The following is a 25,249-nucleotide window of genomic DNA, read 5'->3' on the forward strand; positions in this document are numbered from 1 at the left end:
TTATTTCTGTCAGACATCTACAGAAGATCTTTTTGAGAATTAACTAAGGTTTGGATGTTGATTTATTGTTTCATTTGAAGTAACTATGTTAGCGATCAGTGTCTGTTTTAGTTGGGCTCTTGAATCAGTGACCTGTCATCAGCGGTGTAAAGTCCAGGGGTCAGAAAGTAAAAGTCCTGCCATATTTTTGTTCCACCCATGAATACAGCAGCTGATTTCACCAGAGGAGGAACCAAGTCATTAGGCTTGTCTGAGATGCGCCTCGCCTGAAATGTAGGCGAGAGTAGGCGGCTGCAGTGAGCGGAGGAGTTAAATAAGTGCAGTCAAGCCGGACAGTTCTGCCCTCTCGAAGTGGAACAGGTACTACGAGATCAAAGGCAGATATCGTGTTATTCTCACTCATATGCTGTGCTGCTAATAAACATGATATAATTTCAGTTCTGTTGCTTTTATATGAACATAAATATGATGAACAAGACACTCAAAGTGCTTGCTATTTAATTCCATACGAAAGGCGTATTTATCATCCATTTGTATTTTAATTCAAATATGTATTTTAGATTTTTATAGAAAATATGACAACAATCACATATCTCACACAGATCGCACTGTCATAGTGTTTGGGAATATTCATGCACAATTTAAATACATAATAGCATGAAATCAGATTAAAAAAATAAATAATTTTAGAAGAGAATGCAGCATCACAGTTGTCTGAACCAATGAGCGTTAAGCTGTGTCGTCAGTCAGCCGTTTCCCATCATGCTTTTGATCAGCGCAGTCAGTGGAGAGCAACTGCGCGCGACTGCTTAATCTGACACAGCTGCCTCGCCGTCGCGAGAGATTTTTGGCACACGTCAGCATGACATCAGAGCAAGGCGGACGTAACTCGGACACTTTTCTAACCGGCATGCACCTCGCAGTGATCACCAGTGATCGGTTCTGCGCTGATTTTGCTCATCTCAAACAAGCCTATTTCTTTCAAGTCACAAATGAGTCTAGGGTCAAATCCCAAGTCCTCAAAGAGTTAAAGTTAATGAGATAATTAAGTGACTAATTAAATGACGATTGTGCATTAGTGATGGACACCTGCTGTTATTGAGAATCACAGAGGATCAAATGTTGATGTTTTATTGGTTAAAATGATGCCACCATCATGGAGATCATTGTTTGCTTTAGTTGGGCTTTAGTTGCTTTACCCTTGACTTCTTGTGTCTGCAGCAATGCATGTGCTGTGCAGTGAGCAGCTATTAGCTGTTTTCATATGATGGGATTATCGTTAAGCGCTAACCTGTTTACATCCAAAACAGCTTTTTTTTTTTTTTCAATACCGGACTCTGTGAAACTACAAAATACAATGAAAGTGTTGCTCTAATAGTTATATTAAATGAATTTTAAACCTATGTAATGCATATAAATATTTGAACTCCAGTACTATTTAGACACACACAGACATCAAGAACCAGCATAGGAATCTCAACAATGGTGACAATCAACAAACTGCTTCTTGCTGCAATGCATGCTGGGTAACACCATAATAATTATTCATGCTACAGTGCATGATGGGAGTTTTTACTGTCACAATTGTTGAGGATCGTATGATAAGTGTTCATGTCTAAAAGCCTGGGTGGTATAGTTCTTCCTTTTTCCATTATTTAAGCATTACAGTGACATTTGTTTAATAGGACTCTTTTGCAGTTTTGTAATAAGTGAATGTCAGTCAAGAAACTAAAGAGAGACATCTTCATGATATTCATTCAAGTGACTTAAAAGCACAAATGTTTGTTGGGAAGCAATATTCCAATTGCTCAAAAGCAAACCACTTTAATTATTAAAAGGGCCAAGAGTCCAACTAAAGCAAACACTGATCTCCATGAGGGTGGCATCATTTTAACCAATAAAACATCAACATCTGATCCTCTGTAATTCTCAATAACAGAAGGTGTCCATCACTAATGCACAATCATCATTTAATTAGTCTCTTAATTGTCTCATTAACTTTAACTCTTTGAGGACTTGGGATTTGACTCGAGACTCGTTTGTGACTTGAAAGGAATGACTTGGTTCCTCCTCTGGTGAAATCAGCTGCTGAGTTCATGGGTGGAATAAACACATGGCAGGACTTTTACTTTCTGACCCCTGGACTTTACACCTCTGCCTGTCATCAGTGTTTCCAGACATGGGTAATTCAGTCATTTCATATGAGTCATACCATTTTAATTTCTTAACAAACAATAAACTTCAGTTTTATTGTTGTATATTCTGTTAATAATTGTTGAAAATATGCAAAAGATGGGCTATATAAACCTATGGGATTTTGAACTTTGCTACATATGCTACAAAAGCATAAGGTAAGGAGACAGCATTTTTTTTAACACTACTACTGTATGCATACTACTATTCAAGTGAATGCAAAATGCTAAAAACAGTACAGTTTTTGTTAACTCTAAACAAGTTACTGATAAATGACATCTCCGTTTGGAATTTCTTAATTTTTAGACACCATTATGGATGGTCAGGACAAATTTACAGACTACGATTCCCAAAGCGAAGAGAGGTATAGTATTCAGATGTTTCACGTGTTTGATTGCTAGTAATGTTTCTTTCTTTCTTTACATCTCAAATACTGATGTTGCCTCATAATTTCGTATTCTAATTCAGATCATAGCACAGACAAGCCGGTATATTTTCATGTCTGCAGTGAAATGATTTGTATTGTTTTCTGCCACTACAGAGCCACCAACTGCTGAGTTAAATCATCTCTGTTTGTTTCTCTCTTTTCATGTTTTAATTATAAAGCTCATTTTCAGAGTCACAAACTCATGGAGCATTCCACAATCATTTCATTGAGTGTGTTCGGCCTTTGATTGAGTTGATTGACTCTCTGAGGTTCATCGGCATTGATAAGGATATAGATCTACCATCCATTGCAGTGGTGGGAGACCAAAGTTCTGGAAAGAGCTCTGTTTTGGAGGCACTTTCTGGGGTGGCTCTACCTCGAGGAAGTGGTGAGACTCTTTTTATATTCCTTTTCCAGTATATTTCACTTGTCCTATATATATATATATATATATATATATATATATATATATATATATATATTGCAGTAGCTCCGCATTGTTTGCAATGCTTTGTAAAAAATAATAACAATAATAATAATAATAATAATAATGAATCTTTGTGCCCCACTTACATAATCTATAATCATCTTAAATGTATTATTTAACAGATATTATTTCCAAAAGTGACTTAAAAATAAGTAAACATAAAAGGAACTAACAAATACTGGGAGTTTTAAAAGAAATGGAAAACTACTAAGAAAAACGTAAATTCTTTCAGCTTCACAGCACTGTCTTTTGATTAACAACAATAAAATGTATTGGAAAAAATAAGGTAACACTTTATTTTGATAGTCCACTTTAGACATTCTACTAACAGTAAGTAACTCTGCAACTACATGTCAACTAGCAGTCATTAGAGTTTTAGTAGACTGTCTGCTTAATATCTTCTAACATTTTATTTTGATGGGTCCACAACATACAGCATACTGACTATGAGAAACTTTGCAAGTATATGTCAACTTATTCTTCTAACCCTAAACCTACCCTGCTGAGAGTTAGTAGACATGTAGTTGCAAAGTTACTTATAGATAGTAGAATGTCTAAAGTGGACTATTGAAATAGTGTAACCAAAAATATGTCATATGAGTTCTTTGAGTTTTCACTTCTTGTATAACTAAAAATGTAATCTAATGACTTTGTAAACTTCTTAATATTCTGTGTGGTACAACATAATGTATATGCTTTAAAAATATCTAAAAATAAACATGAACATAAGAAAGCAGCGGCAATATTAAATTACATTCCCACACCTTGATATCCTTGAGGTTTATTGTCTGTGTTTTTATTTAAATTTTTTTTTAAAGGTATTGTCACTCGCTGTCCTCTTGAGTTGAAATTACGGAAGTTAAAAAAAGGACCATGGTCAGGGACCATTTCCTATGGAGGACACAAAGAGAACTTTAATGACCCATTAAAGGTAGATCACCTTGTCAGAGAAGGTCAGTATGAACAAAAATGCCTACAGACCAGCATAGTGTAAATGAATTGGTTCCCTTTTAATTAACAAACTGAAATAAATTAATTAATTATAAGGACATTTTAATGATTTGCTTCTAAAATTCAAATGTGAATTAGAATTTAAAACACATTCTCTATTCAGCTGGGATTGCAGCACATCCCTGTGTCCTAAAAAGGATTTCCAAACTCACCAATATCACATGAAAAACCAAAACTAGTCTAGTTTAAGTCTGTCAACTTATGAATGTGTATTTTACAGCTCAAAACAAGCTTGCTGGAAATACACTTGGAATCTCGGATGAACTTATTTCTTTGGAAATTTTTATCTCCTGATGTCTGTGATCTCACTCTGATCGACCTTCCTGGTATAACCCGTGTTCCTGTGCATGGCCAACCTGATGATATTGCCGATCAGGTGAGCATATACAGTGTACAAAAATCTAAAAGGCTGTTTGAAAACATGTAAATATTTGAAAATTTGCGTGAACAGGCTTAGTTTTGACATTACATATTCAGTTTCAAATCAGTAGATTCAATCAGCAATTGTTCCCTTTCAGTTCGTCACTCCGAGTCATGACGAATTGCGATGATTCCATCCAGTTGCTGCTGATCACAGCACGAGTGTAATTAGGCAGCAGGTGCAATGCATACTCTGCTTTTCGCTTCAGAGGCGAGCGGTCATATCGTTTTGCTCCTGACTTTCCTGCTTGAGGATGACTCAATGAGTTCAGTGCAATCTTTGGGGCTCTGTTGTTGGCAGTACGGCGCTTCAGCGGTGGCGGTTTTCCCGTGTTGAGTGGATTGCACACACCAGGCTGTACTACCCTCTGTTTGTGTTGCAAGCAGCCATCTCCCCCTCATTAAAAGAGCAATTTCTAAAAGAGCATTCATGATCATGATCATTGCCGGATACGGATCCGGAAATGGTGGCTATGCTTGCCCAGGCCGCCGAGAGGGTTGGGCTTGAGTGGAAGTCTCCACCATGTCCGAACCCTCAAGGCTGGAAAATTCGTTTCTTGGGGTGGCTCACGCTGATTCTCAGGGCCTTTCTTTCTGGAAGTGCATGATGAGCTCACTGGGTCGTGGATGGCACCTTTCTATCGGCCGTCGCTCCCCTCCCGGGTCTGTAAATACTTGTCGGCCCTAATCGGCAGTGCTTATGTGGCCTGCGGAGAAGCTGCTTCCACCTTATATGCCATGAATGTCCGATCAGATCTTCACCTGCTGCAGCGGCGGCTTTTCCCGGGACTCGGTTCAGATATCAGGGCTTTTATTGGTCCGTTTACGATCGGATATCTTTATTGGCTACTGAAGTTTCGTGAAAGGTTTGAATATCAATTCAAATTGTGGGCGTACTCAGTAACGAACTATGATTTTAAAAGTAATGAAGTAGATTATTTTGCTTAATTTGTACTTAAGTACAAGTAAAAGTACAGCTTTAAAAATATACTCAAAAAAGTACAAGTACCTGAAAAAACTACTCAATTACAGTAACGTGAGTAGTTGTAATTCGTTACCTCCACCACTGATATATAATTTATTATTAGGAATATCTTATTTTACAGAAGTATAATGGGTTTTGTGGTGTTTCATTGTGGCTAAATGATTCTCACCTATCTAACCAAGGGACATTTTATCTTTGATTTTTAGATCAAAAGCCTGATTCTAAAATATATTGGCAAAAGCGAAACCATAATTTTAGTTGTTGTGCCCTGCAATGTTGACATAGCAACAACAGAAGCACTAAGGATGGCGCAAGATGTAGACCCTGAGGGATACAGAACACTTGGTTTGCCCATTTTTGTATTTCTATAATATAACACATGTATTTAATAAATGCTACATACCCGTAGCATTATGATTCATACTTATCCTAACCTTTATTTCTTTTATTGTTGAATGGATGGATTAGCAATTCTCACAAAACCAGACCTCATTGACAGAGGAGCAGAGATTGATGTTTTGAAAATTGTCCAGGGCAAAGTCATTCCTCTCAGCAAGGGTTACATCATTGTGCGATGTCGCGGTCAGAGTGAAATCAATAACAGAATACCCCTTTCTAAAGCCATGGAGATGGAAATTCAATTCTTTAGGAACCACCGTTATTTCAGGTAATTAATGCAATCTTGAATGGCTTGCATGTTTCGTATTTAGATTTTATTTATTTAACACACACATACATACATACATACATACATGTATGTATGTATGTACAGGTGCTGGTCATATAATTAGAATATCATCAAAAAGTTGATTTATTTCACTAATTCCATTCAAAAAGTGAAACTTGTATATTATATTCATTCATTACACACAGACTGATATATTTCAAATGTTTATTTCTTTTAATTTTGATGATTAGAGCTTACAGATATCTCAAATATCTCAAAATATTAGAATATTTACATTTGAGTTTGAATAAATGACCATTCCTACAGTATAAATTCGGGGTATCTCTTGTTCTTTGAAACCACAATAATGGGGAAGACTGCTGACTTGGCAATGATCCAGAAGACGAACATTGACACCCTCCACAAAGAGGGTAAGTCACAGAAGGTCATTACTGAAAGGTGTGGCTGTTTACAGAGTGCTGTATCAAAGCATATTAAATTTAAAGTTGACTGGAAGGAAGAATTTGGGTAGGAAAAGGTGCACAAGCAACAGGGATGACTGCAAGCTTGAGAATACAGTCAAGCAAAGCCGATTCAAACACTTGTGAGAGCTTAACAAGAAGAGAACTGAAGCTGGAGTCAGTGCATCAAGAGTCACCACGCTCAGACGTCTTCAGAAAAAGGGCTACCAAGCCACTTCTGAACCAGAGACAACGTCAGAAGCATCTTAACTGGGCTGTGGAGAAAAGAACTGGACTGTTGCTCAGTGGTCCAAAGTCCTCTTTTCAGATGAAAGTAAATTTTACATTTCATTTGGAAATCAAGGTCCCAGAGTCTGAAGGAAGAGTGGAGGCACAGAATCCATGTTGCTTGAAGTCCAGTGTGAAGTTTCCACAGTCAGTGATGATTTGGGCTGCCATGTCATCTGCTGGTGTTGGTCCACTGTGTTTTCTGAAGTCCACAGTCAACACAGCCATCTACCAGGAAATTTTAGAGCACTTCATGCTTCCTTCTGTTGACAAGCTTTATGGAGATGCTGATTTCATTTTCCAGCAGGACTTGGCACCTGCCCACACTGCCAAAGGTACCAAAAGCTGGTTCAATGACCATAGTGTTACTGTGCTTGATTGGCCAGCAAACTCGCCTGACCTGAACCCTATAGAGAATCTATGGGGTATTGTCAAGAGGAAGATGAGAGACACCAGACCCAAGAGCTGAAGGCCACTATCAGAGCAACCTGGGCTCTCATAACACCTGAGCAGTGCCACAGACTGATCGACTCCATGCCACGCCGCATTGCTGCAGTAATTCAGGCAAAAGGAGCCCCAACTAAGTATTGAGTGCTGTACATGCTCATACTTTTCATTTTCATACTTTTCAGTTGGCCAAGATTTCTAAAAATCCTTTCTTTGTATTGGTCTTAAGTAATATTCTAATATTTTGAGATACTGATTTTTGACTTTCATGAGCTGTAAGCTCTAATCATCAAAATTAAAAGAAATAAACATTTGAAATATATCAGTCTGTGTGTAATGAATATAATATACAAGTTTCACTTTTTGAATGGAATTAGTGAAATAAATCAACTTTTTGATGATATTCTAATTATATGACCAGCACCTGTATGTATGTATGTGTGTGTGTGTGTGTGTGTTTCTTTCCTTGACAGCTCTCTACTGAACGATGGTAAAGCATCAAATCAATGCCTGGCGGATAACCTGACCAAAGAACTGGTCACTCATATCAAGGCAAGCACTAAATGGGGGGCCTTGACCTTGCTTGACCCTTTTTTAAAATAATAATAAGTAAACATTCAGTGGGTTGAAAGTAGTCACAGTTCATTAATTCAATATAACGGTTAAATAATCTGTTAGATTAGCCAGTTAATATATCTATTTATTTTCTTATGGACACAGGCATCGCTACCCTCCTTGACTGAGCAGATTCAGACTATGCAACTCAAAGTGCAAAGGGAGCTTAAAGATTATGAGCAGGGTCCACCCCTGGAAGAAAACAAGATGGGACCTTTTCTCAGTGAGGTAGGAGTTCTGAGAATAAAGCACAATAAATCCTCTTTCCATATCTATCCCATAAATAATTAATACCCATAATAACTGTTTTCTTATTTCTCTGTCTTTCTCTCTCTCTCTCTCTCTTCCTATTTAGATAATAATGGAGTTCAGTGATCGAATAAGTGAAATGAGTAGAACAGGACATTCAAAAGACAAAAACATTCATGCACTCCTACGTCCTGTGTTCAAGAAATGGGACATTTACCTAAGAGGCACTGAAAAATCCTGTAAGTCAAGATATATTAAAACCATTTGTGCCTGTACCATTATCCCTAAAACTGACTTTCTCTTTTTGTTATTATAAATGCAGTCACAGAAAGAGTGAAGGAAATGATAGACAAGTACAATGAGAAGCATCGTGGCAGAGAATTGCTTACGTTCAGTGACTACTGTGAATTTGAAAGTGTCATCAGGGACCATGTGGCAGCCCTTCAAGAGCCAGCTATGGTAACACTGAAGGATGTACGAGGTACAGTGTGTGTCATATTTTGAATTCTCATTGTAATGTTAAAGTTTTAATATTTTTCGTTTTAAATAACAATTTTCCTTCCTGTTATAAATTTCATGTTTAGAGATTATTCAGAATATTTTCAGAGAGGTATGCAATTTATCTTTTGACCAGTACCCTCCACTGAAATACATTGTATCTGTAAGTACAACTTACAACACGTTTGAACAAGTTTTAAATAAGTTTTAAATAATTCAATTTTCATAAAAATCTTTTGTCATGCTTTAAAAACACTAAAACTTACTATATCCTGATGTGTTGACTAACATGCTAAAGTACAAATAAATTACTTGATTTTAACTTTATCTGTAGTGTAATATTCAGTATTACATTTAAAGTTAATACATTGTATGGCCCGGGTAAATGTACTAAATTGCAATTTCATTGTTAGAAATGTGTAATCACAAATATATTTTAAATACATGACATACAGTACAAATTTCAAGAAATAGAAGTAATTATGAAACTACACTGTAAAAAAATTGCTGTAACATTTACAGTAACTTACTGGCAATTTTGGTTGCCATTAAGACTAAATTTACAAGAGTACTGTAAATCAATAATTACAATTGTACTGTAAAAATACAGCAAACTCTTGCATGCTGTAAAATTGTTGTGATGGTGTAAACATTTGGTAAACTTATTTCATTTGATTCTACTAAGAAGGAACATTTCTTAATATAAAACTGCAAACACTTAATTTGTAATAGTAAAGTTACTAAAAACATGACTTTAACTCAAATCGTTGCAGTTTATCATCAGCTATAGCACACATGCATGTGATAAAGCACTTAACAAAGAGATCATCACTGTATCAATAACTCTACAGTTACCGTCTTTAAATCAAGCAGCAGAACATCAGTGCTTGTGGCTCATCATTGACTGAAGCACAGGCTCTACTCTCCACCACAATGGTGATCCACAAATCTATATTAAACTAACAGATCTCTCTTGTGCAAAATAATACAGTTCAGTTAAATATTTACTCTCCTTATAGATAACACCTGCTGTTAACAAGCAGAATCACTGAATGAAAGAGAAACAAGAACTACAACTGACTTCAGCCACAGCCTTAGATGAACTCAACTGAAATACAAGACATCATTAAATCTCTCAAGATCTGATTAAACAACTCCACAAACAGCATTACCAGCTTCACACATTACAATTTGACTTTATTTCTGTCATATGTCTATAAAAATAATTTGAGAATTAACAGAAGTTTATGCGTTTTATTGAAAACGTTTCGTTTGACCTCACCATTGTGGCGATCAGGGTTTGCTTTACTTGTGCTCTTGACCATCAAATTTTAATCTTAGTTTTTTTCTGGCTGTTGTAACTGTGTTTGTAGAGCACATTTGTTATAGCATGAATAGCCAGGAAACTGTGTGATTATGTGCTTGTGATTGACTATTGATAATGATGTAATCATTATCTAGTGGCTTGATTCACTGATTTCATTCAGAGGCTGATCTTTAAAGGCATGGTGTGGATTTTTTTTTTATTTGTTAGTTTGGTGTTGTTTACAGCTGCTATATGACCCTGAATGAGATGACCAACTGCTACTGAAAATTTTTAAAAATGTCTTATGCACAAAACCTTTAGTACTACGGCAGCAATTAAACACACACAGACATCAAGAATCAGTGTATGAATCTCAACAATGGTGACAATCAAAAGCTTAATGCTGCAATTCATGCTGGGTACCAGCACAGTACAAAACTCACCCATGAATCCCAGCATGCATTGCGGCATGAATAAATTATGCCGCTGAATTGTCCACTTATTGTCTTTAATTCTTACTATGTGCTTTTATTTTTAATTTTTTTGTGTTGAGTTTTAGTAGCAAGTTTTGTAATGTTCAGAGGTGATCTGTTTATTTATTTTGTTGATTGTCACCGTTGTTGAGATTCATATGCTGATTCTTGATGTCTGTATGTGTCTAGTTGGTGCCGTAGTGCTAAAAGTTTTGTGCATAAGACATTTTTAATTTTTCAGTAGTAGTTTGTCGTCTCATTCAGGGTCATATAACGATTGTAAACACACAAAAAAAGAAAGATATCCACACCATGTCTTTAAAGATCAGCCTCTGAATGAGATCAGTGAATCAGGCCACTAGATAATGACTATATCATTATCAATAACCAATCAAAAGCACGTAACCACAAATTATAGCAAATGTGCTTTATAAACACAGCTACAGCAGCCAGAAAAAAGCTAAAATTATACTTTAAATAAAGTAAAGCAAACCCTGACCGCCACAATGGTGAGGTCAAACTAAACGTTTTCAATAAAACAACTAAACTTCTGTTAATTCTCAAATAATTTTTATAGACATATGACAGAAATAAAGTCAAATTGTAATGTGTGAAGCTGGTAATGCTGTTTGTGGAGTTGTTTAATCAGATCTTGAGAGATTTAATGATGTCTTGTATTTCAGTTGAGTTCATCTAAGGCTGTGGCTGAAGTCAGTTGTAGTTCTTGTTTCTCTTTCATTCAGTGATTCTGCTTGTTAACAGCAGGTGTTATCTATAAGGAGAGTAAATATTTAACTGAACTGTATTATTTTGCACAAGAGAGATCTGTTAGTTTAAATTAGTTTTGTGGGTCACCATTGTGGTGGAGAGTAGAGCCTGTGCTTCAGTCAATGATGAGACACAAACACTGATGTTCTGCTGCTTGATTTAAAGACAGTAACTGTAGAGTTACTGATACAGTGATGATCTCTTTGTTAAGTGTTTTATCACATGCATGTGTGCTATAGCTGATGATAAACTGCAACGATTTGAGTTAAATTCATGTTTTTAGTAACTTTACTATTATAAATTGAGTGTTTGCAGTTTTATATTAAGAAATGTTCCTTAGTAGAATCAAATGAAATAAGTTTACCAAATGTTTACACCGTCACAACAATTTTACAGCATGCTAGAGTTTGCTGTATTTTTACAGTACAATTGTAATTATTGATTTACAGTACTCTTGTAAATTTACAGTCTTAATGGCAACCAAAATTGCCAGTAAGTTACTGTAAATTTTACAGCAATTGTTTACAGTGAAGATTTGATCAGTCACAACATTAAAACCACTGATAGGTGAAGTGAATAACACTGATTACACGGATACAGTGGTACCTGTTAAGAGGTGGGATATTTTAGGCTGCAAGTGAACAGTCAATTCTTGAATGTCATGTGCTGAAAGCAGGAAAAAGGACCAAGCAAAAATATCTGAATGATTTTGACACGTGCCAATAAGTGGCAACAATAAGCAATATTTTTAAAAGGATGTCACTGAGTACATTTTCACAAGGGATGTATTGTTGCACTCCTCAGAAAATGATTATTGACATTCAGTCAAAACAAGAGGCCAAAGTGGAGAAAAGAATACAGGAGTTTATTAATATGGAGCAACTGGTCTTCACTCAAGACAAGGTATTACAACAGCAACGTGATTACTCTGACATCGCACAGAAAACTATGATGGACTCTGTTGATGAGAACCCAACAAAAGACATCTATGATCATGATGAAAAGATTCTTAATTCCATAGGCTGTGCATTGTTGGATACAAGAAACCTTGTACCAGACAAACTGGTTCTCTATTATAAGGTAGGTGGCAACTCACTATGAAATGTATTTGTTTATTGACAGTGACGGTATTAAGTCACATTGTAAAATGTGATAAACAGCTAATTTATTTTGTAAGAATGTTATGTATACACTGTAACATCTAAAAGGGCTTTAAAGTTGAAGTGTGTACTTAGCGCACCACTAGTGTTATCAAACAAAACTGCAAACAGCCAAGTTAACCAACCCACCTGGCACTGGTTGACCACAAGACTGTCCCTCCCCAAAAAATAGGGCTGTGCCAGTGTTGCTGGATGCTCAAATAATATGATGTTATATTTTCTTATCACAGAGCCAGTGGTTACACATTTCAGGGGAATCAACCTACGAATGGCTTACTTAGTAAATTACACACAGTAAAACCTCCAGTGTTAAATCAACACTCCCAGTGTATATATAATCCACACTCAGAGTGTTAAAAAAGTAACACTGAAGCAGTGTTAAAGCTAATGAGATAATTAGTTTAGTAATTGAGTGACGATTGAGCATTAATGAAGAACACCTGCTGTTAACAAAGAAAAAAAGAGACAAGACGAGCAGAAATACAAGAACTACAACTGAATTCAGCCACAGCCTTCGATGAAATCAACACAAGATAAAATAAGACATTAAATCTCTCAAGATCTCAGCAGAGGATGATTAAACAACTCCATAAAGAGCATCACCAGCTTCACACGTTACTAACCAGATTGACTTTAGATGTTGATGTTTTAGTTTCGTTTGAATTACCATTATCGAGGTCAGTGTTTGCTTTAGTTGGGCTCTTGACCCGTGACTTAAAACAATACAATTACTTTGGCTGCCATAACTTCATGTTTGTTTAGACATGTTAGTTATGGCATTCGGGTGTTGATGGTTGGACTCTCATAAAAAAGTCACCAGCATTTAGTGATTTCCCTAAATGATTTCATTCATAGCCAAAAATTTTAATCAATCGATGATGATGCTTTGTTCGCATATAATATAAAGCTTGAGCCATCAGTTTTAAGATTAATCTGAAAGACTTTCAAAAGTAAATCGGCATTAGAAGCTTAAGACTGCATTATCATACAGACATCAAGACTCAGCGTAAGAATCTCAACAATGGTGACAATCAACAAATTCAGATAAAAAGATCCTCTGTGAACATCACAAAACACGCTGCTAAAAGTCACAACAAAATAGCAAAACAAAAAGGAAATAGTAAGAATAAAAGAAAATACTAAGACAGCTGCATAATTTATTCATGTTGCAGTGCATTCTGGGAGCACCAATGTTGATTGTCACCATTGTTGAGATTCATATGCTGATTCTTGAAGTCTGTTTGATGAAGAAAAACAGACTTTTGAAACTTATTCTGCACTGAAAGTTTTTTCAGATTAATATTAAAACTGCCAGACGTTAGACTACATATCATAACCTCAATAACAAAGTTAACTAATAAATCTACCAGTGACTATACTCCAAATTACATCAGTTACTTAAGCCACTATGCGCTGATTACAACTTTATCGAAACGTAACCAGCCCTGATCTCATTTTCTCTTGGCTTTTTTTTTGTTTTTTGCCATAACTAACAGGTCTAAACAAACACACAATTATGGCAGCCAAAAAAATTATAATGTTTTAAATCAAGGGCCAAGAGCCCAACTAAAGCAAACACTGACCTCGATAATGGTAATTCAAACAAAACTAAAACATCAACATCTAAAGTCAATCTGGTTAGTAACGTGTGAAGCTGGTAATGCTGTTTATGGAGTTGTTTAATCATCCTCTGCTGAGATCTTGAGAGATTTAATGTCTTCTTTTATCTTGTGTTGATCTCATCGAAGGCTGTGACTGAAGTCAGTTGTAGTTCTTGTATTTCTGCTCGTCTCGTCTCTTTTTTTTCCTCCTCTTTCTTTCAGTGATTCAGTTTGTTAACAGCAGGTGTTCTTCATTAATGTTCAATCATCACTCAATTACTAAACTAATTATCTCATTAACTTTAACACTGCTTCAGTGTTACTTTTTTAACACTCTGAGTGTGGATTATATATACACTGGGAGTGTTGATTTAACATTGAAGGTTTTACTGTGCAGTAAAATAAAAGTTTTTTCTTTCCATTGTGTTCCATGAGGAAGATTTAACGTCCATGACTCATTTTGAAAAGGTTCTTTGTAGTGGAAAAAGTTTACTGGACCATTAAAAAGGTTTCTCACAATAAGAAATATAGTTATTTAAACAAACTTTTACTGAAAAAAAATGGTGAAGCAAAAATGGTTCTTACCGTGAAATCCCCATTAGGCCATTTTATTTTTAAGAGTAGTATAAGTGAGGATGATCAGTTAACAACTATTTTAAATTGAGTCTCTCTGTGCACCAAAACCACACATTGCCAGTGCATTAGTACTAGAGGCTCACCAAAAAGATCAGAGAGCAACCAACCCCAGAAAATGATTCAAATATCTGTATTTTCCAAGTGAATGTTATAATTCATGTGTTGTCTCCATACAGATCGTCTACCAACGCCTGACAGACTATGTTCCCATGCTGATAATCCTCTTCATGCTGAAGAATTCAGCTAAGATATTGCGGCATCAAATGCTAGAATTGAGGAATGGGGCAGATGTGGTCAAACTGCTGAGTGAAGACTCAGAGCGAGGACGCAGGAGAGCTGATTTAAAACAGCGCCAGGAACGCCTCGCACAAGCTCAAGAACTGATCAGCAACAGACTCTGAGATATCTTTATTAACAACAAGGATATTAATTTTGCATCAGGGCTGCAGAGTATGGCCACTGGATTTTAAAACATGAAAATGCAAAAAGCAACAAAATGGTCAAATACATCCATCTAGCACCTGTTCACAAAGTAATCCACAGTGGACACAATAGCTTAATTTTCTCAAAGTTACCTCTCAAAAAGTAACTTCAGTTGTTTCAGTTGTTTATAGGTGAACATTCACTTCATCCACTAAGTTAAGTTAGCCAGAGAAGTCTGTCTTTTTCTTTTCCTTTTTTTTTTTTCCTATGGAAAAAGAATGTTCAGTTGGGGACACTTAATTTCTAGCAATTATCGTTGATGTGGGTGCACAGATACTATTTAAACTAAACTGAGCTAGACAATGTCATCTCTGAATTCAATAATGAAATGCCTTTAACTGAAAGTTTTGAAAATTGAGTGTTTAATCTTATTATACATTACTGACACTCTATCCTCCAATTTGATACTGTTAAGTGCTTTGACACAATCTGTATTGTTAAAAGTGCAATATAAATAAAGGTGACTTGACTTTATTCCTCACTGACTGAATCAGCCATTTGAATGAATGATTTAATGACTCACTCTAAAGATAGTAACTTGCTGCCACCTACTGGCAATTTTACTTTCATATTGTTGCTATTTTCAAACTTTATATATTTAAGACATTAATATGACCATGTTATGCAATTATACATGCAAATAAACACAATATCCAAATGAAACATTATGTATATTAAATCCATCTGGCCTCTGCAACACTATCGTTTTCACTGATCAGTAATCACCAAAACATCATTTTTATCAGATTTGAAGTAAAAACTACATAATTATTTAATGTAGAAATTACATTTGTTTTTGAGTTCAGGCAAGAATTAAACAATTAAAGTAAATTCTATATTAGTACTCAATTTAAGCTTGAGCTTATAAGTATATTTTACTTGGAATTGTTTGTTATGTTTACAAGGATTCTTCAAGTAAACATCAAAGTTATGATCCCATTTTTCCCATCATGCGCTGGGGCATAAATAATTAAAAAGGTTAAATTTTTCACTGTTTTTGAGCTATATTTACACTGTTTTATGGTTGCTTTTGTTGTTAGGTTTAGTAACTTACTGTTTTGTGACATCTGGAGTTGATTTTTTACTCAAAATGACCCATACTCAAACACTAGCCACTGATTGTCACCATCATTGTGTATGGTGTACCAAGTATTGAGGTCTCTGTGTTCAGTATTTTGAGTGGATATATTATCTTAAAAAGGATAACAAGCTGTCTACTTGTTTACATTTTTGTGTGTAAGTCACATGCTTTAGTAGCATGGTTGTTTTCCAGTCCTACATTGAGTGTTTTTTTTGTATTGCAGATTTAAGTTAAAATAATTAAGGAAAAATTACTCAAACAAATTTAACATGGCCAGTTAAAGTTTATTTTCTTTGCTAATTTTACTTAATTCAGTTAAATAGGTCTTACTTAATTCAATACTTAATTGTTATTTTGCAAGTTCTTGCACACATTAAGTAAATCTTGTTTTTTTTTTTCAGTGTACACTCAAAATGGAAATTTAGACCGAAACAACATTTTTTTTTATGTAATTCATTTGCTTAATTTTCCATCCATTAAGACAACATAGTTTTAACAAACAAATCAATAAACTTAATGTGATTCATATGCATCAGTCATATACGTGAATGAAACGGGTAAGATTTATTTAATAATTCACAGCAAAGTCCCCACACTGCTCATGTGTTTCCATTAAATCTCTCAAGATCTGATTAAACGGCATCAGACTGACCAGATTGATTTTATTTCTGTCAGACTTCTAGAGAAGCTCTTATTGAGAATTAACAGAGGTTTAGATGCTTTATTGTTTTGTTTGAAATCACCATCAAAGAGACCAGTGTTTCCTTTTGTTGGGCTCTTGACCCTTGACATTTTGGTGTGAGTATTACACTGGTTCTTTTAATTGTGTGTTCATATTAAACGCGTTTAGCTTAGCCAGTAAAATCAAGTAAAAAAAAAAAAAAAATCTGATTAAACGGAAATTGTAAGGAATCAATTTAATGTTGCATATACAGGCAATGCAGAAGAATAAAGTTTTGCAAAGGAAAATAGTTTTACAAATGAAACTGGAAGTATTAAGAAAGAATAAATGTGCTTTTTGTAAACAAAAATAAAGAATTGCAAAATATAAATGAAACAGAGCAAGAGCAATGATTTTAAAATACATATTTTCCATGGCCATATCTACTAATTTATTTGCAACGCTGCTTTTATTTTGCGTTTCAGTCAAGTTTGAGCTTGAGATACCATTTTCCCCTTTGCGCTTCACGTTTCTGTGCGTCTCACTTTGTGGCGCTGCTTTGACATGGGGGTGGAGTCAAGGGGCGGGGGCGTGTACAACAGGCCTGGGCATGCCTTCCTGGAAGTGATGTCATCGGCCTGAGACACAGATCACAACTGATCCCAAGTCACTGTAAAAAGTGATCCACTATATTTACTCAATAAAATTGTCTCAACAGATTCCAAGTAATATTATTAATTAAATTCAACACATAAAAATTAATTAGAATTAATCAAATGAGAATTACAAATTAACCATTTTTTTTGTGCTATTTTACTCATTTTGAATGAAGTCAAATTTAAACAAAAATATTGGTTTCATTGCACAAAAAACACTATGCTAATGATACTATATTATGCATGTCAGGCCAGTAGTTGGCGATCAAGAAACACTGCACAAAAACGTAATTTGCGTGCACATGACGTCACCATTTTCACAAATTCATGTTTTTGTTGTTTACATGGAGATGATACAGGCATCTTGTTCAAAAGCTTGTGTTTCCAGGCCCCCAAAACAGTTATTGTAGACACCTGATGTTAAACTGACCACTGTGATGGTGACCCAATGGTAAAACATGATTTTCTCCTTCAGTGAGTCTATGTTTGCTTTAGTTGGGCTCTTGACCCTTGACACTTTAACATTAGATATTGTTTGGCTTTTGTAACGGAGTTCGACAACAGTTAAGACAAGCCAAGAGAAAAGGTGAAAGGGTGGTGTTGGTTATGTTTTAACATCATCTGACCTGAATCTCTGAGTTGTATTTACAGTATCAATTTTTGCCATTCTGTGGTTGCACAGTATAATATCTGGAATTTTCAGCACAAACAGATTTTTAAAAGCTTTTCTGAGCAAATAATAAAAAAAGAGCTTTCATCTAGGCACACAAACATCAAGTATCAGCGTGAGACCTCAACAATGGTGACCATCAAATGTTGCAGTGCATTCTGGGTGCCACCAATCAAAACTCATCAATAGCTCCCATCATGCATTGCATATTTTTAGTAGTTTGTTTTGTGACGTTCAGAGTTGATCTGTTTATCTGAATATGCTTTTTATCACCGTTGTTGAGATTCATACTCTGATTCTTGATGTCAGAGTGTGCCTAAAAGAACAATTTTTAAGAAATCCTTTAGACTATACTGAAAATTTCAGATCTTATACTGCAGAATTACAGAACTACTGTAATCAAAGTAAATCTAATTCAGAGATTCAGGGCAAATGATGATGACAATAAATAATCAACACCACCAGACCATCTTTTCATTTGGCTTGTCTAACTTTTTTTTTCTCTTCTTCTTCTTTAAAAACATTTATCTATCATTAAATTCAATACATAGTTATAACATCACACAAAAAAGATAACTCTTTTCCCATACATATAATTCACAATGTTCAAAAATTGGGGAAGAAGTTGAACATTTCCATTTCTTAGATGTTTCCATCACAGATAAAGAGTTTCTATCTCTTAACACATAGTCTCTGATTGAAACAAGACTTGAGGTAATCACTGTTCCCGCCGGTATATCATATCTTTTAAAGCAAGAAATATTTCTTGCTTTCCATATCCCCTCTTTAATGACACTGATAACCGTCCACCATCTAATCCATTCCTCAGGGTCCATGTTATTCAGCTCTCCATACAGAACATCCATTTCACTTTGACTTGTATAGATTTCCGTTAACCATTCTCGTACAGAAAACCATACCTCCTTAGTATATTTACAAGACCAAAATAAATGGCTGATGAACTCGTCTTCTCCACATTTCAATTTTTGTACATTGTGAACTCTTTGAGCAGTTCCTTTTTTTCAAAAACACTCGAGTAGGTAAACTTTGATGCACTACTTGCCAAACAATGTCTTTATGTGAATTAAATAAAAATACATTGCTTGCATTCTTCCATACTTAAATACAATCAGACTCAATGAGCTTTCCCACCGGAGATATCCTCTGTAATTTTGGATATAACATATTTTGCACATTCACTCGATTTACTTTCTCAATAGGGATGTCTGACACTTTAACTTTTCTTAAGAAGAGTAACACCTTTTCGTATATCTTTGGTCTATTTTGTGGACGTCTAATCCTCCAAGCATTGGCTACCTGTTGGTCCACCCAAAGCTTAGCAAAACAATGCCACAAAGTTTCTTCATTCTTACGTAGACAAGCTTTCAGAATAGGAGTCAAAAACATTGATTCCAATTTAATAATTATTTCTGGAACTGCTAGCCCACCCTTAACTACTGATTTATACAATATTTCTCTTCTCATTCTTTCGTGTTTGGAACCCAAAAGGAAACCGAACAAGACTTTTTTTAACTGATCTTATAAAATTAACTGGTGCTGGCAAAGTTGCGGCTAAAAAGGTGAGAGAAGCTAAAATTCGTCATTTATTACTAACACTTTCCCTCTCAAAGTAAGGTCTCGATCCTCCCACTGTTTTACTTTCCATTTAATTTTATCAAGTCTCTGATCCCAATTAATTTTCTCCATGTTGTTACCAATCAAAAGCCCTAAAATCTTAATGGATTCTACCTGATCTTTAAAGCCCAAATTTAATTTAGGTTCTTTCCAAAAGGAATACAGAATTTCAGTCTTTTTTTCTATTAATTTTCGCACCGGTAGCTAGAGTAAACTTTTCACAGATTTGCAAAGTTTCCTTAATGGAGTTATTATCGATAAGAAAGAGGGTTAGATCGTCCATATAAAGTGAGACCCTAGCCTCCCTACCTGAACTGCCCAGGATCAGAAAGCCTTTAATTTCTGGGTTTGCCTAAGCGCACAATCTAATGGCTCGACCGCTAAAATAAATAGCAATGGGGACAAGCTACAACCTTGTCGTACACCCGAGCAAATCTCAAAAGAGTCTGACAAATAGTTATTTACCAATACTTTGCTTTGACAATCTGTATAAAGAAGTTTAATCCATGAGCATATAGAGGGGCCAAGGCCCAAACGCTCACATAATCTATGTAAATAGCAATGATCTATACAGTCAATGGCAATTTTAGGACTAGATCTGGAAAAAGCCTAAGGCAGTTTACGGTCTTGTGCAAACAAATAACTATCTCTGGCCAATTCCAAATTGTCTTGTAAGGAGCGCCCCTTAATGCCACATGTTTGATCGCTACCAATAAACTTGGGCATAATAGGCTGAATCTTAAAAAAAGGGCTTTAGACAATATTTTAGCATCTACCCCTAGCAGAGTCAAGGGGCGCCAATTTTTTAAATCTTGTTTGTCTCCTTTTTTAAACATCGGTGAGATGACTCCTTCTCTTAAAGAAGATGGGAGTTTTCCTATGCGTAGACTCTCCATAAACATCATTAGCAAATGATCTTTTAAATCTTCCCAAAAGGTTATATAAAATTCCTTAGGTAAACCATCCGCTCCTGGGCATTTATTATTACTCATGCTCTTTACTGCTTTAGTTAAGTCGTCTACGCAGAGGTTAATCTCCTCCATTCTATAATCTCCTTGAATGTTATTTCCAACCTCAGAGAAGAAAGTCATCATATCCTCTTCTTCAATGTTTTTTGATTTATATAAATTCTCGTAAAACGAATGAACATGGGATACTATATTATGGGTTCCTGTTATTATTTGATAGTCTTGAATTTTTAAAGAATCTAAACTTGAGGAACCAAGAAGTTTCCTAAAGAAATATCTAGTGCATTTTTCATTAGATTCCATATACTGAACTCTACTCCTTAGAATATAGCTCTTACTCTTATAAGCCATTATTTTAGCCATTTCTTAAGTTTTGCAATATCTTCAACTACATCAAATCCAAAATGAGACATAGAATATAAGATTTGCAAATCTCTCTGACACTTTTTAAAATGGAAATTACTTTTCGACGTAGCTTTCTTACTTTCCTGTATAAAAAACCTCCTTATTCTAGTTTTAAGATCTTCCCACCAATCTCCTACAGAACTATAAAATTCTTGCAGAGATTTCCACTGATTAAGTTTTGATCTTGATACCACTTTAGGATCTTTTAACAAATTTATATTCAGTTTCCATAATCCAGATCCCCTCGTACTACTTCCATTTATCCTCACCACACAATCTACTTTGGCATGATCGGAAAAGATTTCCGATCTTCTTTAGCTATTATACAATTAAAATCGCCTCCCATAATTACTTCCCGCCCGCAAATTAATATTGAAGCCATTTCTTTCAAAATTTCCTTCCGCTCTTGGAAATCTGGAGGGCAATATACGTTAATTATACGAAAACCTATACCATTTAATTCCACGTCCACATACAAAAGTCTCCCACTAACAACTTCCTGAACCTGCTGAATCTCAAAATGCCGACCTCTGAAGAGAATGACTACCCCAGACGACTTATTCTTATTATCACCCGACCATATAGAGTGGCCATATTTCCATCTTGAAAGGGTCTATAATTAGACCTATGAGGAATATTACATTCTTGAAGGAGGGCGATGTCATGACCCTCACTATGTAAAAAAGAAAACACAGAAGAACATTTCACTAAATCAACTAAACCTCTAGTATTAATAGATGTAACAGATAGACGAGAAATCTATAAAAGAGAGAGTTTATGTAGGGGAAACTAGATTACTTTTCAGGCTTTTCCTTTTCTTTTCTTTCTTAATTCGGGGAGGTAGTTCTTTCTGTGAAACAGATTCTTTCGTTTGAGTGGTAACTGAGAACGTGTTGATTTCATCAGAGTCCAAAAAAGGTTCAGAATTAGATGCACAATCAGTCACTTCTTCCTGTTCCTGCATAGAGGGCATTGTGGAACTCTGAGAATCCCAATTATCATCATCTAGAAAAGAATCCAATGTTGATGATCTTCCAGAGAGCAGAGACAAAGATAAAGGGAAAGCTTCAGCTATCTCCTAGAAAATATTCCCTTTCTGTTTCTGAACTTCCTTATCTGGAGTTGTTGTTGCAACACCTAGCCCTCCTTCAAGTGATTGAACTTCTCGTCTTTGTATCCTTTCTCCTGCGTTCTCATCATTAGAAGCTAATGAAGGATCAACAATTCTTGATAAAGGCAACACCTCTTCTTTTGACAAGGTCGATATAGAGACTTCAGCTACTCTTTGCAATTGCGGTGAGGAGTTTATACTAGACATTCCAAAAGGGACCATACCATCTTGGGCTAAAAGCTGTTGGTTCCCAGTAGCAACAAGATCTCCAGTAGTACTCGCCAAGTCTTCAAAGTCCACTACATTTTCAGTTCCTCCATGATTCTGTTGTTTTATTTTATTTGAGTAGGCATGGGGACAATCACGAAACCTGTGGCTTTCTGCTCCACAAATGTTGCATTTCTTTGGTAACTGACAATCTTTGGAGCTATGTTCTTTACTTTTACAATGTCTACAAATTTCCAGTTCACAGTTGGCAGCTATGTGATTTAAGGAGCCACATTTTCTACATTCTTTTGGTTGTCCATTATAGAAAATATAGCCCCTAATTGGGCCTAATTGGATTAATGAGGGAAGGTGGTGGTAATTACCCTCAGCGTCTCTCTTCAAACGCACTTGAAACTTAGATGCTCCAGTTTTTATCCCATCCTCATCTCTCGTCAAAGACATATTCAAAACAGTGCAATGCATAGACAACCAAGTGGCAACATCTTCTACTTTGATCCTTTCAGAATATATCAGGACAGTCACAGTTCTAACATCTCTTTCAGACAGAGGAGACAACTGGATTTTCTGAAGACAGGGAGTCACAGTTTTCTTGGAATTTAATCTTTCCAGACAAAGCTCATAAGCAGAAAAGGTGGTAAAAACAACTTCAAAGACTTTCCTACCGGGCAGAGCAAAGATATAATCCAGTTGCAAGGGTTGAAATCCAAGCACAGTCTGTAAGAATTTCCTGCTGAAATTCAGACGATCCACCTCCAATCCTTCCAGAAGCTCAAACTGGACTCTGTAACAGCAGCCAAACAAAATCTAATGTTAAAGAATCAAGGGTCAAGAGCCCAACTAAAGCAAACATTGATCACCGTGATGGTAACCCAATAGTAAAACATGATTTTCTCCTTCTGTGATTCTGTGTTAACATCAGGTGTCTTCAATAATTCATTTTTTGAGGCCTGAAAACACAAGCTTTTGAACAAGATGCCTGTATCATCTCCATGTAAACAACAAAACATGAATTTGTGAAAAAGGTGACGTCATGTGCATGCATATTACGTTTTTGCGCAGTGTTTCTTGATCGCCAACTACTGGCCTGACATGCATAACATAGTATCATTAGCATAGTGATTTTTGTGCAATGAAACCAATATTTTTGTTTCAATTTTACTTAATTTTTTTGTGCTATTTTACTCTATTTTACTTATGGTTAATGTGTAATCATCTCATTTGATTCATTCTAATTAATTTTTATGTGTTGAATTTAATTAATAATATTGCTTGGAATCCGTTGACAATTTTATTGAGTAAATATAGTGGATCACTTTTTACAGTGATACTCCAGAGTGCAATCTGGACGATGGGGTGACACGTGTCGCTCCGCCCACCCCCAATTCCATTGGTTTATAACACGGCAAATCTTATTGGTGTAGACCCGAGCATGCGCATTCCTTTGTGTACGATTTTGTAATTTATATGGCCATATTACAGAAGTATGTGCTCACTCTAGAATCATAGGCCTGTCTTAATTATTATCTGTTTAGTAACCATGGTAATTTTAGTCAGATGAAGTCGTTTACAAATAATCTCTTGACGACGGCACCTCCAGGTTCTTCAGGCTGCAGCGCTTCATTCATATTTCTTTGAGGATCGGCAGGCCGCGGATCAGCACTAAATTGGGATTTTATATGCAAATGATGATAATTTACTGTATTTTAGAGATGGACAAACACGAACATAAGCGGCTGATTTTACGTTTTAAACACAACTGTTTTTTGTTGTTGTTTAAAGAGATGAGTTATAGCTTACGTTGCTCAATGCGTCACAAACAGGTAGGTTAAAAGTGCTAATAAAATGTTTTCATGGCAAGCTCAATGTTTCCTTGTTTACATCTTAATAAAATATTTGAGCCTATATTGATTCTCTTACAGTTTTTAAAGGTTCCTATCTTATAGTAAATAAGTGTCCGTGACATCAGATATTAAAAATCCAATTATTTATGTATCCACACCCTCATTGTGTGTGTGTGTGTATTATAATCTGTGTACGGGATGAATTTATATTCAGTTATTAACACTCGATTGTTGTAGCCATATAGATCTGCATAACTACAGTGAGGAAAATAAGTATTTGAACACCCTGCTATTTTGCAAGTTCTCCCACTTAGAAATCATGGAGGGGTCTGAAATTGTCATCGTAGGTGCATGTCCACTGTGAGAGACATAATCTAAAAAAAAAAATCCAGAAATCACAATGTATGATTTTTTAACTATTTATTTGTATGATACAGCTGCAAATAAGTATTTGAACACCTGAGAAAATCAATGTTAATATTTGGTACAGTAGCCTTTGTTTGCAATTACAGAGGTCAAACGTTTCCTGTAGTTTTCACCAGGTTTGCACACACTGCAGGAGGGATTTTGGCCCACTCCTCCACACAGATCTTCTCTAGATCAGTCAGGTTTCTGGCCTGTCGCTGAGAAACATGGAGTTTGAGCTCCCTCCAAAGATTCTCTATTGGGTTTAGGTCTGGAGACTGGCTAGGCCACGCCAGAACCTTGATATGCTTCTTACAGAGCCACTCCTTGGTTATCCTGGCTGTGTGCTTCGGGTCATTGTCATGTTGGAAGACCCAGCCTTGACCCATCTTCAATGCTCTAACTGAGGGAAG

At 35.7% G+C, this 25,249-nt stretch overlaps 1 protein-coding gene and 1 pseudogene across 2 annotated transcripts in view; both read left to right on the forward strand.

Annotated features, from left to right (window-relative positions):
• pgm2l1 (phosphoglucomutase 2-like 1) overlaps positions 1 to 25,249 on the forward strand; it is a 135,597-nt gene that overhangs the window by 37,807 nt on the left and 72,541 nt on the right. The gene's annotated exons all lie outside the window — the stretch shown is intronic.
• On the forward strand, positions 2,508 to 15,093 carry LOC131554389 (interferon-induced GTP-binding protein Mx-like; annotated as a pseudogene).

Source organism: Onychostoma macrolepis, chromosome 15 (genome assembly GCF_012432095.1).
Source record: "Onychostoma macrolepis isolate SWU-2019 chromosome 15, ASM1243209v1, whole genome shotgun sequence".
Taxonomy (NCBI): domain Eukaryota; kingdom Metazoa; phylum Chordata; class Actinopteri; order Cypriniformes; family Cyprinidae; genus Onychostoma; species Onychostoma macrolepis.